This window comes from Homalodisca vitripennis, chromosome 3 (genome assembly GCF_021130785.1).
Source record: "Homalodisca vitripennis isolate AUS2020 chromosome 3, UT_GWSS_2.1, whole genome shotgun sequence".
Taxonomy (NCBI): domain Eukaryota; kingdom Metazoa; phylum Arthropoda; class Insecta; order Hemiptera; family Cicadellidae; genus Homalodisca; species Homalodisca vitripennis.
In genome coordinates, this window is record NC_060209.1 from 55745961 (window position 1) to 55763501 (window position 17541).

At 33.8% G+C, this 17541-nt stretch overlaps 1 protein-coding gene across 10 annotated transcripts in view; it reads right to left on the reverse strand.

The window, feature by feature from the left end:
- LOC124356897 (protein turtle-like) overlaps window positions 1-3226 on the reverse strand; it is a 503250-nt gene extending 500024 nt beyond the window's left edge. For 5 of the 10 annotated variants that reach the window (XM_046808186.1, XM_046808188.1, XM_046808184.1 and 2 more), the window contains exon 1: window positions 2894-3226. The gene's annotated coding sequence lies outside the window, so the exon portion shown is untranslated. The remainder of the gene's footprint in view (window positions 1-2893) is intronic. The other 5 variants (XM_046808179.1, XM_046808181.1, XM_046808180.1 and 2 more) reach the window with 2 other exon arrangements.
- Window positions 3227-17541: the final 14315 nt, after the last annotated feature.

A 17541-nucleotide genomic window follows, 5' to 3' on the forward strand; every position in this document is an offset into this window, starting at 1 on the left:
TTGAGATCATCTCATGGATAACGCAGAGGCACTGCCTGTACACCTCGCGCTCATGTTCGCACCACATTCATCGCACATTTTATGCTTCCAGAGGATCATACATTGTCTGAAGCAAGCCGGTCCGTTCTGACATCCCCACTAGAGTGGTCAACAGTTATGCGGCGCGACGTTACTCGCTCTCGGAAGATCGACTGCAATGATCCGGTACACCTGCATGGAACCGAATCTCTTACTTGGCGAAAGACACATCAGTTTTTAGTTTATGCAAACACTTTTTTAATCGTGTTGTCGTTACTTTCGAAGCGAAACTCCTCCTCGAACGCTAATGGCAAACTATTAAATTTCACAAAGACCATTAGAAAAGTTGATTCTTCAACTTGTCACAAAATTTGTTTGCAAATTTGTGCTTACTTGAAAAACCAATTTTCATTTTCTTCATTAAAAACCAAACACAAACCACTAATACTTTTTGTGTGAATAGGCTACATTTCAGTCCTTCTGGGGTACAATATTTAAATATGTAAATTGGCAGCTAAAGCGTACGTGTACTTTCAAATTAACCATCATCTGCTTATTGCTATGGTTTAGGTAATTGTGCATGTGTTTTCTTAAATTTAAAACTGATTTTACTATTCAAAATAACCCTTCCACAATCTACTTTCTTCTAAAATAACCCACAATCAAGTATTAGGACCTCGTTAGATTTTTGAAAATCAACCACACAGAGAAAAATTTACCCCACACTGTATGCAAGTTTGCTGCCAAGCTAAAAGTTTAAATCAATATTTGAACGTTTCTCTTTGCACTTCTTAAGACATCGCTATTGTCATCTGTGATGAGATTTTCAAACATATGGTTTGTATAATTTCTTTTTTAATTAAATCCGTACTTAATTTTCATTTACAGTTAAATTATGTAAAACGTGGTATTTAATTTTTCTTAAATTAACTTAAGAGAGATATTTGTCTAAGCCCTCAAAATTCTTATTACTATTTCCTATGCTTATACTACCAAGTGAGAAATACACAAATATTTGTGCAACACTGTACACGTGAATGCATTAGCAAACTCGTCATCTTGTTCACTTTTTAAGAGACATTTTTTGTTCCAATGTGGCTCTTCACTTAATGCTGCAGTAATTAGAGGAGATTTTTTAAAGCGCAAAATTCGACCCAATTTCAAGTTTAGTCTATATTTGAAAATTAAACCCGTTCGGTTAGTCTAGTGTTGATAATTTGGCAAATAAATATTCACAGACGCTTCCATACCTCTCGCAGGATAAGCTTCACTTGCGTTCAGCCAATCGTCAACCCTTATAAAATTATTGAGAAACGCTGAAATAAGATTATTTATGATTTCTTCCGCTGGCACCAATCTAATTGGAACAGTTTTGGGATGTATTTGTTAACAACTACGTAATCGTCCAATATGTCTGGTTTTAAACAAAGTATTTACCAACAGTCAGAATTACGTTTAATGTAGTATATCCGTGACGAGTCTAGAACAACGGAAGAAAGTGTGCAGCAGGCTGTGAGCTGCAACCGCGCCTTGACCAACACGCGTGATGCGTGACTTTCCGACCATTAAAACAATATCACCGCAATGCCACAAATTGCTGCTCCAGAGAAACGCTGGCGCACCGTGGCGATCAGAAAGCCGCAAATGGGCTGACAATTTGGCGATGGAAAGTCGTTAGATAAACACTGATCTGTGGAAACTAAATTGGAAAATAAACATGTCAAACTGCGTCGTTCTCTTACCTATCAATAACATTATATAGTATAATCAGCGCACAAAATATTCCAATCTTATTTTCTGATGAAAAATAATGTTTAACTGCTACCATCTGTATAAACATTGCAAAACTACACGAATATCAAAATGTCGTGAAACATCTATTTTGGAAATAAGTTCAAAGATGGAAATATATTTTAAATGAATTCACTTAGACAACTTCTTAAAAAACTTTTTTAATGAAATTGCGTATGCTGGATATAGTTATCTCATACTTAGATATCCTATTGTTTAATTGATAACCTATTGTATTTGCAAACTGATATTGGTCCATTTATAGAGACAAACGTTCTTCGGTTGACCTTCAAGGGCATTTTAAGTCCTAACTTAATCAAAATTAATTTAATTACGACACAAAATATGTTACATCTAACTTTTAAGATTGATAACTTATTGTGTTTGCAAACTGATATTGGTCCATTTATAGAGAAAAACGTTCTTCGGTTGACCTTCAAAGACATTTTTAGTCCTAACTTGATCAAAATGAATTTAATTATGACACAAAATATGTTACATCTAACTTTTAATGGGAATTTTATTCATATAATTAATTGAATTTGTAAGATAAATAGGTAAGTATTATTTGTGTAGTACGTTTTGATACAACGAAAAAAATAGAATTCTCATTTGACTTGAAAAGAATTTGTAGCTTATTTAAATAAAGTTCTTTAGTTTTTTTATCATTACATTTTGAGTATAAAAGTTATAAGGATACCTTATCGCTGTATCTTACATATTCTTTATAAAATTGTACAATTAACTTTATCATTATTTAAATTATATAGATTTTATAATGACGACAACATGTACTAAAACTACCTTAAATACAATTTTCTTTCTTCATAGTTCCACACATATGATTTCGACAATAGCATAAAAGTATATTTACCCTGAAATTAAATCAAACATTTTACAACGCCAGATTGTGGAAATTTATTTAACTGCAATACAGAATATGAGTTGCAATCAATCATTTAATATCAAAACAATATAACGATTAGATATTTTTTAAACTACGACACTATATTTTCCGTAAAGCAAGTTAAAAAGAGCTGATGATACACAATGTACATAGCGCTACTACATGATCAATAACTACCTTCAAGTTGACGTCAAATCCACAACTTGCAGTTCAGTCGTCCTCAGTGAACACAACACAAAATAACTATTGCATAAAACGTCAGCAGAAGAACTATTTCAATAAAAACACAGTATAAGAGTATTATGCACTCACTCACTTCACTAAATCGATGCTCAGTGTTTCCACTAATTTAACTTTTTTGCCTAAACACCACCATTCATATAGAACCAGCTTAGTTCCAGGTTTTAAGTCAGTAAACAATCTATTTTTACTAGTAAACAAACCAACGGCCGTTCTCAGTGAAGCAGCAGTAGACACGGACAGACGCAAGAGCTTGCTCTCTGTCTCTGTCTCTCGGAACGCAAAGCATGCCGGGAGAAGAACAGTCCGAACTGAACCGACTCTCCAGTTAGGAACCGTTCAAAGGATTCAGATCATTCAATTCATCGTTTTGATATTCAAGATAACCTTAAATATCTGGAATGTCGATGTTTTCATCAATACTGAATAAAATGATGTAGCATATTATAGGCAAAGTTAATACTTCTTGTTACATTTGAAGATTTATTGCAGTGTATTGTATTGTGGTCACATGCGTGTGAATATTCCCATCACGTCCTGATGGCACCATGCACCAGTCTTTCGCGCACCGCCGCGCCATGGGGTGGGGTGAATAAAATTAGAGAAAGTGCCCATGAGCAGATATTCAAATGAGAGTGGACAAGTTGTATTCAGTTAAGCACTTGCTCAGTTGTTGGATTGAATACAACTGAGCCACTGATAATAGGTGCCCAACTAGTCAGTAATCAGTGGCGAAACTATAACTTTTCTTAGGGGGGGGGGGGTGAATAAATCTTTATACATCCTAATTTAAATAGATAAGATATGCCTAACTCTAAGTACACGTGTTTTGAGGTCGAAGCAAGGTTTACAATGTAAAAACATGATTAACAAGCATTGTAAACGCCATTTTTTTTTTTCATTTGTACCACAGTAAAATTTAACAATCAAGCTTACCTTATTTGATTCGCGAATTTTCCCACCTGGAGCACCGCAATCAACCTTCAGGTCAACAAGTCATGTTAATCGGTCACTATTTAATCCGGAGGTTTCTGTATTTTCTAGCAGTTCTTTTAAGAAAAATTAAAATGGACATGTTTCCGTTAATATATATATACGTGCCCATTGACATATAAAAAAAAAATAGAACCTGTTGTAAATTTTAAATTTAAATAATAATTTCGTATTTCACTATGTTTGTATTGGAAATAACTTTATGGTTTCCGGGGTATTTACAAAGAAACTGTTGAAACATCATTTTACCCTCCTTTTTATCACCTCGCACAAAACCCCAACGCTCTAGGTTGTGCAAATTTTATCAATAATTATTTGGAGTGTATACTGTAGGATAAATTGCCGCGATCTAGAACTTTGTTGGATATTAGACTTAGACATTAATTTTACTAGACTAAAAAATCGAATAGGACGAATAGGACTACTCAAGGGCAATACCAGACTTGTGGGTTGATCAAGTATTTCTTGTTTCGACTGAACATGTCATTTTTCATTTGCGAGAAAACTGCGAACTTACTCGACCTGTTGATGAAAAAGTATATGCCCAGGCTTATTTTACTCCAGCCATTGTAAGTTGACGCTCGTCAAATATTCGTAACCCTATTACAATTAACTATAGAGAACTAATTATGACAATTTCCTTTATTTCTAACAGTATGCTGTTCTTCATTGACTCATTTAGTCGCAATCAAACTATCAGATTTAAGATAAGAATTGAACATGCAACTGATTTTATCTAAAACTCGACATTATGAATTATGTACACTTGTACTCACGAGAAGTGTTGAAAAATATTCAAGTTAAAAATTGGCACATTTTAAACACTTAATATAAAATATTACAATATATCTCTATTGTCCTCTCAAAAAAGATTAATAAGGCGAGAAATTATTATCCTAATGACTGTCAAGAAGCCGGCTGTAGTGAAAAGATCTTGAGTTTCCCCCCCCCCTCATAAGAACAATGTTAAATCATATACACTTCACGTTCTTAATTTACATCGCAGCGTTAAGGGAGGTGTCTTGTTTTGAGGTTATAATTAATTTGCATCCAAACTTTTTTAGTTTTTTTCAATATTTTTAAGGTTTATTCGTACAATATCGGAAATGTTTTTGTTCTTTGTTATTGAAAGTTTATACCATACTTTTTGAGTGTTTCAACGAGGAAATACAAAGTTTTTTTTGTAAATAACGAGGAAAAATGTGAAAATATAGCAAATAATTTGTTTTAAATAATTGTTAGAATTCGTTTAGTTGTAATGTATGTATGTTTGTCATATAGTATCATAGATTCAACTCGCTTACTCAACACATTCACTATGCCACAGTATTATGTACCTGCAATTAAAAATTCTTTGAAATTCATTTATTTAACTTCTCATGTTTTAGTAGCCAGCGTGTAGAGTAGGCCTACCTATTTTTATTCATTGTGTAAAAATGAAGATGTAACCAAAACCGTTATAAAAAGTGATCATATGTTGTTCCGGAATGAATCCCTTGTCATATTCCACGCCTTTTTTGTTTAGTATATAATCTGGATTAATTTAGAGATATGATATGTAATATACAGTGCCATTCATACTGAGACCAACCCATCATAGCAGCGGAGAACTCAGCGGACAGAAACATGCAATTTCACATTCCGTAAGCCGGAATGTCAGATTATTTAAGAGCAGCAGATTGTCGTCTTTGATGTCTCTTTCCTGGCACTGAAACGACAATCAGTACTTCCTGGTTGGCACATCTTGCAAACGATTCCTTTCAAGGTTACTTGTAATTGTAGTTTATTCCTTGAAGTAAAAATTAAATTGTTCGTTTTTTTGTAATCTATTTATTCAGATATACTATCAAATAACAATGCTGCTCAAATAGTATTATTTAGATTTTTATACAATAATAGCAGTTATTCATGTCTGAATGCGATGTCTTATTAAACATGTTATAGTATGTGATAGGCATATTCTTTATAATGGTATAGTACACACTCCTGAAAATCGTTGATTGTCATGACAATATATTCCAATCTCGTAATCAGAATTACTAACTTTTAAGATTAAAGAACAATGTTTAGATATCCTAAAATCTGAGAGTGAAACAATTTTTCTGAGTACCAATAAAACACAATTTCTCTGCAACATTCCATAATACTTAAATGAATAGTGCCAACAATTTCACTAACACTTAACATATTTAAGGCCAGAGTGGAGGAATACTAAGTCCGAAGTAATCCTAATGGAACCACTTGTAATGTAATAGGATGGAGGCCTATAGCAATTTTTATCGGGTGGTAACATTGCTAAGAGGTTCAAAAAGTAAACATCATTTGCACTGGCTCTCATTTCAGGTTTAGCGCGTAAAGAATCATTTTGGTTCGGATCAATTTTATGAAGTAATCACCATATTACAATTTTCCTCGTTTCCACGAAAGTAAAAAAAGGATAACTTTAGTCAAAAAGTTCTAATCTAATTTCGGCTCATGTAATCTTCTCCCGGTCTAAGTTATTCCAGGTGCTCTAGTAACATTTAAATTGTCCTGATCAAGAAAATTAATATGTTGTTCTAAAAAGTATAATTCAGTAAAAATGTCTTCTTCCGGCATTGTAATCTACTTCCAGTCTAAGGTATTCCGGTACCGTAGTAGAGATTGCAGTGTTGTTCTAACGAAGAAAACGTATACAGGGTGTTTACTAAAGGTGTTCCAATATTGTAGTATTTTGTTCTAGACGTGAAAAAGAGCAAAAAATTTCATATGGGGGTATGTCCTAATACTTTTAGTTTTCCGTCTATCTGTCTGTATGTGATTTTTACCAAACAAGTTATATCTTTTATACCAGTAAAGATAATGTTATGAAACTTTGCAGTTGTGTTGACCTTTTGTATGCCCATTTGAGAAAAAAATATGAACAAATTATCTTTACCCGTTTCTAAATGGCAGCCAATCATAATTTAATGTTAAATTCCGCAAAATCGATACCTTGTATGAAAAATTTACAAGAATATTAAAATGTTGTAAACTTTATTCTAAATCTAACAGTGGTTGTTTCATTAAAATGGAACAAATAACAACTGATTAGTACTACCAACCATAATACAATGTTTTACAACATAACACAACAGGAAGTTTTCTCAACTGTTACTCTGTTTTAATCAACTATCATTATCATTTTAAATTTAAGATAATCACTACCTTTGTAGCGTAAGTTTTCAATATTTTATTTTATTTGGCACCCCCAGCCCTCCCTAAACGACGCCCCGGGTGACCCGCCTGTTTTAAATATTAGAGGAAAAAATGTTGGATTTTATTTCCAAACCCACTAGATAATCTTTGTCAGGAACCCTATGGTTTTATTATAATAAAATTAATACCAAGCCATCATTATTTACAATAATTATATGTTAAACCCTGGAACTGGCAATCTAGATTATAATGTCAATTTGATACGCACCTGTTTTGATAGTTCATATAATAGTACATAAGTCCACACTACTAACACTATATATACACCATTTCAAACAGAAATAATTGTTTATTTCAATGGTGAAATTTGTTTTGCTGTTTTGGCCACAGTGATTTCACAGTGACGTCATAAAACTTGCCATATATAGTCTTTATCTAGCTATTTTCAAGTCTGTTTTAGTCTTTAGATTTAGCGGAAACGGTATTTTCTTACCATCTGCATCCTGCCCTAAGATAGACGAGTGCTGTAGATAAAATCTGCTACTCCTAAACAAACCCCTTAGCTAAAGAGGTGAATTGAAGCCGAAACAGGTCAAGAGACAAACTTGACAAGAGGGAACGGATCCCAAAAAGGATAACCGATCTCTTTGTGTCTATTCAACTGAGTAGTGGATCCCAAAAAGGGTAATCTAAAGATTTACATCGAAGTAAAATGGGAAAGGTTTAGATCCAGTTTACGTGATCCTGTTTCCATTCTTTCGGAAATCATAAGCTTGGCGAAGAAGCCCAGGAACTTGGAAAATAGCCGCCCTGCAGCTGCTACTGCTCAACGTCATCGTAATTGAAAGATAACTTATCAAACAAGATGTTTGGCAATACGGAGTATTGATTTGTGGCTAAGGTATTTTTTTACCATACCCATCCTGTCCTAATGTACATGAGTTGTAGCTGAAATCTGCTACTTTAACAGAAACTCCTTGTGAAGATGTGAATTAAAGCCGAAACCGATCACACCCCAAAACTCGACAAGAGCTTACGCTCACAGTTTCGTTTGCAACGATAGTTGTCGAAACACGGTTTGGTCAAACTCAGAATAACATATCACAAACGGGTAACCGAACTCTTTGTGAAAAAGACTTTTTCGCAAACAACGTCGAAGAAAAGTGGGAAAAGTTTAGACCCAGTTTGCGTGATCTTGTTTTCGTTCTTTCGGAACTCATCAGCGTAGCAAAGAAGCTAAGAAACTTTGAAAATTGCTGCCTGCAGCTGGTAAGGCTCAACGTACAATCAGAATTATATCTTTAGTAAATCTTTGAAAATATCGTTCCTATAGTAAACGTTTAGCCTTTTGCGTACTATTTTGTGATATTTACGATATATTTAATGTTTCTTCAAGGGAACCTGCATATCATTGTTTTCTGAAACCATATGAAATAAAAAATAAATTGGCAATCTGAGGTTCTAATATTTATTATAATATCACATTTTACAAGGTACAGTCCCAACACTTTTCAAAAACTAAACAAATTATCAAAACTATAGTTAAAATTTGTTGTTTAAGTACTTATGCATAATATTTTTATACCATGCTTATCTCAACATTCTCCTGAAAAACATCTAAGTATACACACACATGTAGGTTTATAACGTAAATTTATATTTTACAAAATGTTTAAAGTACGGGTAAAAAACAATCAAAAGTGGTATGCAACTGGGGGGGGGGAGGTGGAATGACCGTCAGTTCAAGGGAGCTAGATTAAAATAATAATATGTATAACAATGTATATGAACAGTGTTTAATATATATTATATATAATATTATTACAATATGTATTGTACAGTAAATTGAAACCCACGCTGTAATTTGACTCTATGGCGCGAATAGGTATGTCATAGTCGTGCGCCAGGTAAACAGTAATAAAATAACAAATAATAATGTAATAAGTTAAAGATCAATAACTTCTCTGGAACTGAATCTTTATTTTTGTTACATTACAGTAAATATTATGTACTCAAGGTACTGGTTGATAAAGAAAAGAACGGCGCATAACTGAGAGCTGTCTTAATCGTTCAGCCACTGATCGGTTCAAAGAACAACTTGTTCGGTACTGATGCAGTTCTCTATCCGGAGTTGGAGGGGGGCGCATCTCGCCAATCGCAGGTGGCGCCCGTTCAAATTCAAACTGACCAATCCAGCAGAGATCATCTTTTAAATCAAACACCTGTTTGTGTTTTGACTTTGGTTTTTCTTTTTTACACCTCTAGCGTTAACCGCCAGGAACAACTCGAAAATATGCGGCACCAAGCGGCGCGGCGCGGCGCCTTCGTCATAGCAGCTGTCACAACACATGAGCGTATTTCTTCCTTGATTTAACTATTATTAGATACTACACCGTACTGTCTGGTGTAGGTATAACTACAAGATTGTTTTGTACTAATCTATCATTTTTAGCGGATGGTCACCTGACACCAGATTATAACCACAAAAAATTCTCTCATCGAACTCTATCAGAACAAATTGAAGTGTAAGAGAGTATCCTTGAAGTGATTATATTTCCATTGTTTTACGAATATAAAGAACCACATTGTAAGAAAACAACATATCTTCATTTCTACTGTTTATCTGTGGTTTCTTTACTCATTATATTTAAGAAATCCCTGTTTATATAACAACTTGATTTGATGTCAAATATATGTTAACAAAATATGAAATGATAGACCAAGACATCTTGAGCCTTACATGAAAATATTTTTTTTTTAATACAGGCCTACGATAAATTCTCTAGTTGTGTAATTTTACTTCACCTAATTTTACTTTAACCTATTTATTAATTAGTATTCCACATACAATATTTTTAATATTTTGTTTTCAGGAAATAGAGCCGTTAACGCATTTATAGGAATGTTTTAATTATTTATAACCGTATTTAATCATATTTAGATTTCACATAACAAAGAAGACTAAATCGCACTTGATTGTACTATTTTGCCTACGACTAATAACTGTACCTGTAACTGTAACTGTGTGTGTATTAACAACAGTATACTACAGTAGAATGCATAAATAATCCAAGTCAACGGTCAATTGTACATTGATTATACAACCACACGTCTGACTCAGTTCATTACGATCTTTCAATATATATTAAAATTTACATATATATATATATATATATATATATATATATATATATATATATATATATATATAAATGCTTATAAAATTGTAATCATAATCATTGTTTTATGATAGTTTTTAAATACAACCACAATTAAACTATAAATATATCCTATCTATACTGTAAACCAATTTTGTTTAAAGTAGAATGCGATTTTGTCTAAAATTTAACAAAAAAATATGTACCAATTTTAATACCATTCATGGAAATCATTAAATAATGCAAATCAATGTTAAATGTATTATCAAAATTATGAATGTTTCATTCTGCACTCTGTTAAACAGTGTCAATCCCTATCCAAATATTTAGTTATTGTAAACGTGTTAGGGAAGATAAACTGTTTGCTCGGCGCCTACTGCTGATATTCACGTGACTAATTCTCGCGCTCACTATTGCATACACTTAAGCACTTAGCGAATTATGTCAGTCATGTTTGTACGTCGACAATTCAAGCGTGATAGTGAAGATAAACTGTTTGTTCGGCGCCAACTGCTGATGTTCACGTGACTAACTCTATCGCTCACCATTGCATACACTTAAGAACTTAGCGAGTTATGTCAGTCATGTTTGTACGTCGACAATGCAAGCGTGATAGTGAAGATAAACTGTATGTTCGGCGCCAACTGCTGATGTTCACGTGACTAATTCTAGCGCTCACCATTGCATAACGTAAAGCACTTAGCGACTTATGTCAGTCATGTTTGTAAGTCGACAATGCAAGCGTGATAGTGAAGATAAACTGTTTGTTCGGCGCCAACTGCTGATGTTCACGTGACTAATTCTCGCGCTCACCATTGCATACACTTAAGCACTTAGCGAATTATGTCAGTCATGTTTGTACGTCGACAATGCAAGCGTGATAGTGAAGATAAACTGTTTGTTCGGCGCCTACTGCTGATATTCACGTGACTAATTCTCGCGCTCACTATTGCATACACTTATACAAAAAACCACAAGAGAGTGCAGTTGAGGGAGGAGCCTATTTTGCCCGTGACCTTGGAGCGGCCAACGAGAACTGAGCGACGTTGCCAAACTTGTTCCCCGCTGTAACCACAAGCCGCGCGAGTCCAGCGTTCTTAAAATACTTAACCGTTACGCTCGAAAGAAATGTTAGAGCTGTCTTGAATTAATTAACTACGTATTACAAAATGTAATTTTAAGGTCATTTTAAAAAAAGTACATTTTTGTAGCTTATTTCCATGTTGAGTTAAATGGATTGAAATAAATTATTGTATTATATTACTCATATACGAAGATCGTAGGATTAAAATCTTTAGCCGAAATATAAATTAAAAAGAAAACATAAAAATACCGCAAAAACGTTAATTTCCCGTATTTAACAGTTAGATAATGCCATTATCACTGATATATAATAAGGCATTACATGTTTGCATAGTATAATCATGTTATGTTAAATGGATTTTCAATTTGGTAAGAAAGTTATCAAATACAACTGAAATATAATATATTTCATATTTATTTAAAATGTATAATATATTCATAAAGAACATATTATGTTCTTTTCCATAAATATACTTATTCAGTACATAACGGTGGGGATTGTTGCCGCAACGGTTTTGTTACGCACTTCGGTTCTCATAAATTTATAACCATTTGAAAGCATTTTTCCAACCTGGCTATTAATAGTCTTGAATCTGTGTTATGTAAAATTGTTTTCACACGTGGGTGATTTAAATATTTAAACTGGCCATAGTTGAAAAATCATTCAGCACAAGTATTTTTATAATATGAATGCACTTTCTTATAAAGTTCTAAAGTAAGTTTTAAAATAGTAGGCCCTAAAAGTTATTTAGTGGAAAATTTGATTATTTCATAATTTAAAAATATAATTGTTCGATAATTTTAAAATTGATTATATTGTTAAATTTTTTTAATTATTTTTAATCAAGCAACACGTCATGCAGTGTCCAATATAAGCAACATGTATACTAATTTTGTGTGTGTTTAGTAATCGTTTAAAATCACTGAAAAGATTGTTGTATCGTATGGAAATAAGCAAGTACTTTACTCTGACTAACTGACGGGACGATTTGTTTGTTTTAATCGATAGTTAGTTTGTAATAACATTAATAAACTATACAAGTAATTTAAATATAATATAGCAAACTGTCAACGCATTTTAAATATTGTTTTTCAATTATACTGATAAGTTTTAAATGTTCAGTATCAGTGTTAGTTGTGATAGCGCAGCAGTTTATCAGCCACAATGCGCCAGCCGTGCCGGGCGGCAGCGGCAGTTGTGTGGCAACGTCGCGCAGGCCAGTCCATTCTATTGGTCGCCGCCAACTGCACTCTCTGGTGGTTCCTTGTATAAGCACTTAGCGAGTTATGTCAGTCATGTTTGTACGTCGACAATGCAAGCGTGATAGTGAGGCTAAACTGTATGTTCGGCGCCAACTGCTAATGTTCACGTGACTAACTCTATCGCTCACCATTGCATACACTTAAGCACTTAGCGAGTTATGTCAGTCATGTTTGTAAGTCGACAATGCAAGCGTGATAGTGAAGATAAACTGTTTGTTCGGCGCCAACTGCTGATGTTCACGTGACTAATTCTCGCGCTCACCATTGCATACACTTAAGCACTTAGCGAGTTATGTCAGTCATGTTTGTAAGTCGACAATGCAAGCGCGATAGTGAAGATAAACTGTTTGTTCGGCGCCAACTGCTGATGTTCACGTGACTAATTCTCGCGCTCACCATTGCATACACTTAAGCACTTAGCGAGTTATGTCGGTCATGTTTGTAAGTCGACAATGCAAGCGTGATATTGAAGATAAACTGTTTGTTCGGCGCCAACTGCTGATGTTCACGTGACTAATTCTCGCGCTCACCATTGCATACACTTAAGCACTTAGCGAGTTATGTCAGTCATGTTTGTAAGTCGACAATGCAAGCGCGATAGTGAAGATAAACTGTTTGTTCGTCGCCAACTGCTGATGTTCACGTGACTAATTCTCGCGCTCACTATTGCATACACTTAAGCACTTAGCGAGTTATGTCAGTCATGTTTGTACGTCGCCAATGCAACCGTGATAGTGAAGATAAACTGTTTGTTCGGCGCCGACTGCTGATGTTCACGTGACTAATTCTAGCGCTCACCATTGCATACACTTAAGCACTTAGCGAGTTATGTCAGTCATGTTTGTACGTCGACAATGCAACCGTGATAGTGAAGATAAACTGTTTGTTCGGCGCCAACTGCTGATATTCACGTGACTAATTCTCGCGCTCACTATTGCATACACTTAAGCACTTAGCGAATTATGTCAGTCATGTTTGTACGTCGACAATGCAAGCGTGATAGTGAAGATAAACTGTTTGTTCGGCGCCTACTGCTGATATTCACATGACTAATTCTCGCGCTCACTATTGCATACACTTAAGCACTTAGCGAGTTATGTCAGTCATGTTTGTACGTCGACAATGCAAGCATGATAGTGAGGATAAACTGTATGTTCGGCGCCAACTGCTAATGTTCACGTGACTAACTCTATCGCTCACCATTGCATACACTTAAGCACTTAGCGAGTTATGTCAGTCATGTTTGTAAGTCGACAATGCAAGCGTGATAGTGAAGAGAAACTGTTTGTTCGGCGCCAACTGCTGATGTTCACGTGACTAATTCTAGCGCTCACCATTGCATACACTTAAGCACTTAGCGAGTTATGTTACTGTGAGTAACGACTTGATTGTAAAAGACGTTCCAACATTTTCATCGTAAGTTGGACTATTTCTAAAGGGGATATATTGAGCATGATTTATCGTATTTTATCAAATGATTTTTTTGTTTAGAAATAATACAATCTTTTACAGTGTTTACATCTGTAAATGTAACTATTTATTGTTTTTAATGTAGTTATTTTCGACATATACCATTAAAATACATATATTTTAGGATTTTTACTATAATTAGTAATAAAAGAAATGATTTATATTTCCTTGATCTATTCCTTTATGTAAGATATGAAATATGTTATATGGCGTTTCTTGTCTATGTAACCATGCAATTTAATGAAATTTAGGTCACTACAATTTCTAAATATATCTGTATAAATGGTTTTATTGTCTACACAACTAGCCGAAAACAAAATTATAAGTTCCAACCAACATGACTTTCAAGCAAATAAGGGAACAAAGACAATTTCTTGGAATTTGTCGACTACATAAATAGTAACCAAACGAGACAAAAATTCGTTATATCAGTGTTCATAGAGATAGTTTGTTGGGATTCCCTGTTGCATTGTTATATAAAAGCGTCTTGTATTTTATATTCTTATAAGGGTAGATTTACAGCTTTGTAATTTTGCATAGTTACTTCTCTTATAAGTTTAAGACGATCCTAGTTTAAAACATATGTAATGTTTGGTCTGGTTTCATTATGGTAAATGTTTTACATAATAACATTTAATTTGTTTAATTAATGGCAGCAAATTCCAAAAATTCCCCGAATTTTGTTACGCATATATAGTAGGATTTTATTTTTAGTACATTAAAAGTATTTTCTGCTGTGTCTTGTGTTTTCTTAAATATATCGATAATTTTTCCTAAAAATGTGGAGACAACACCAAGTTTACAAGACAGAAAATAATTTTTATTTTTGCCTCTCAGTTATATTGTAATAAATAAATCAAGTGAAAATATATTGTTGTGATTCCAACTATCTGTTTCACGTTTTGTTTTGTCAATTAACGCAGCGACTTCAGGCGGACGTAAACAAGATAGAACTATACATTGTTACCTTGTTTTTTGTTTGCTTGAATTAGTCATATTGTTTGCAAAACAATTTTTACGGTTTATAGTCATATAGTATAAAAAGGGGTCTGATGACACAATAACATTCAAAGAGCAATACAGAGAGATACTTGTACAGTTAAGTAAATTATACATTTGTATTTCTTGTTTGTTTTGTAATATCCATATTATCTACTGAAAGTTTGTTATAGAATTTTAACGAATACTTCTTACAAAAAGTGTTGACTAGCATGATAACGTTGATAAGGGTTGTTAAAAGAATTTGAAATTTGACATTTTAAAGTTGGCGATTAACCGTTATTTCTAGGCTATAATTGTATTTAAGTATTTATGTTTTCATTAACTTAAGTTTTGTAAAAATATTACGGAAGGAAGTTGGAAAAAATATCTTAATTTTAATGCAATTTGTAACTGCTATTTATATAGCAATTTATATCAATTATATGGTTCTTGTATTGATATAGGCCTACAATTGAAATTGGCATCAACATTTTGGTAAAACCACCATTTATACCCTTGTACAAAGTTTAAAGGTTTCAAATGATAACCTGGAATGATGAGGAGGTCAAGACGATGGCGCGGTATAGGACAGAGCTCTGTTACATCACTGCAGGAGTACGATGTGAGGTCGAGGCGGGGCAACAGAGAATGCGGTCACAGACAGACCACTCACTCTCGCCGTCACTGCAGCAGTCGCGTCACTCAACAAACTACTTCCACTTTTATATACCACGCCCACTTGCACTGTTATTACAGTCGAGTCTTAATAGAACGAATCTCCAAAACATTGGGCTAAATGCATTCTATGTTTGCATTTTTTAAACTCTTTCTCACAATACACGAAACATTAAAATAACATCAGCTCCATTAGCATCAACCCTACCTTCTTTTCGGCCTATGATTTCATATGGAGAGTATACTGTCTTCATCGGCAACATCTTGTCAACCCAAGCCTGAATCCGATCATCCTCACAGACAACACAATCCCAACAGCCACAAAACCGACGTCTTCACTGACGACTCTGTTTTGTCAAAAACAAGGCTGAATCCGATAATCCTCACAGACAACACAATCCAACAGCCTCAAAACCGGATGATGGGAATAATACACGTCTTCACTGACGACTCTGTTTTGTCAAAAACAAGGCTGAATCCGATAATCCTCACAGACAACACAATCCAACAACCTCAAAACCGGATGATGGGAATAATACACGTCTTCACTGACGACTCTGTTTTGTCAAAAACAAGGCCGAATCCGATAATACTCAAAGACAACATAATCCAACAGCCTCAAAACCGAATGATGTGAGTAATACACGTCTTCACTGACGACTCTATTTTGTCAAAAACAAAGCCGAATCCGATAATCTTCACAGACAACACAAGCCAACAGCCGCAAAACCGAATAATATGAGTAATATACGTCTTCACTGACAACTCTGTTGTGTCAGCCCAAGCCTGAATCCGATCATCTTCACCGACAACGTATAATTGTCTGTTTTATTCGATCTGCCAATCAAGGTAGACTTTAAATCTCGCATTAACCCCCAGGGAAGCTTGTTAAGTAAGCCGTGGAGTAGTAGCATACTCCTACCTTGTTTTAAAAATTGTATTATTTTTTTATGTGTCCACTCCTTTAATTAGGAATATGAAAACATTCAGAAACTAAAACCTAACATTATTGACTCTATAATACATGTTGTTTTGTAGAAGAACATGTCAATTCTTAGAGGGGCTCTGATCCTATACTATGTCAAATAGAGTTTTTAAGGAATTGGTATTAACAATTTTGCTATACATTATTATCATTTGATTAATATTTAATAATAAATAAAAACCCACCAAACGATTAGTAATAATTTAAAATTAATTAATTTTTTAGCTCACTGTATTTGAACATCCAACAAACCTTTTGAAAGGCAGAATATTTATTTTAGTTTTCAATTAAATTTAATTATGTGTATTTACCATTGTAGTTATTTACAATGGTAAATTTAATTAATTGTCAATAACTCAGCTTTACTAGCATTAAAATAAAAGGTACATCAATGAAATAAATAATAAAAAAAGTTTACACCATAGATTTGTATGCACTACTCAACTTTGTAAATATAACAATATTAATGAATTATGCGACAAACGTCAAAAAAATTTCTTTTTATTTCTAAATATCTTTTAAAGAAAATATTCATATTTGCGTCTATTCTAAAGGAAACTGGTTTGGGATTTTCGGTATAAAATGTTATTAAAACTTATATATATAGATAGTTTAAACTTTAGTACAGATAAGTGTATAAAGTATGTTTTGAGAAACAGTAGCTAATTAATTTAACAATATGAGCGAAAACATATCATGGATTTTTAAGTTTTTGATACAGCTGTGGCAAGCCTACCCTTTAAAATCAATAAAAAGGGCAAAGGCCAAGGATATTCTGATGAGGCTGTTGTTGTAGACTT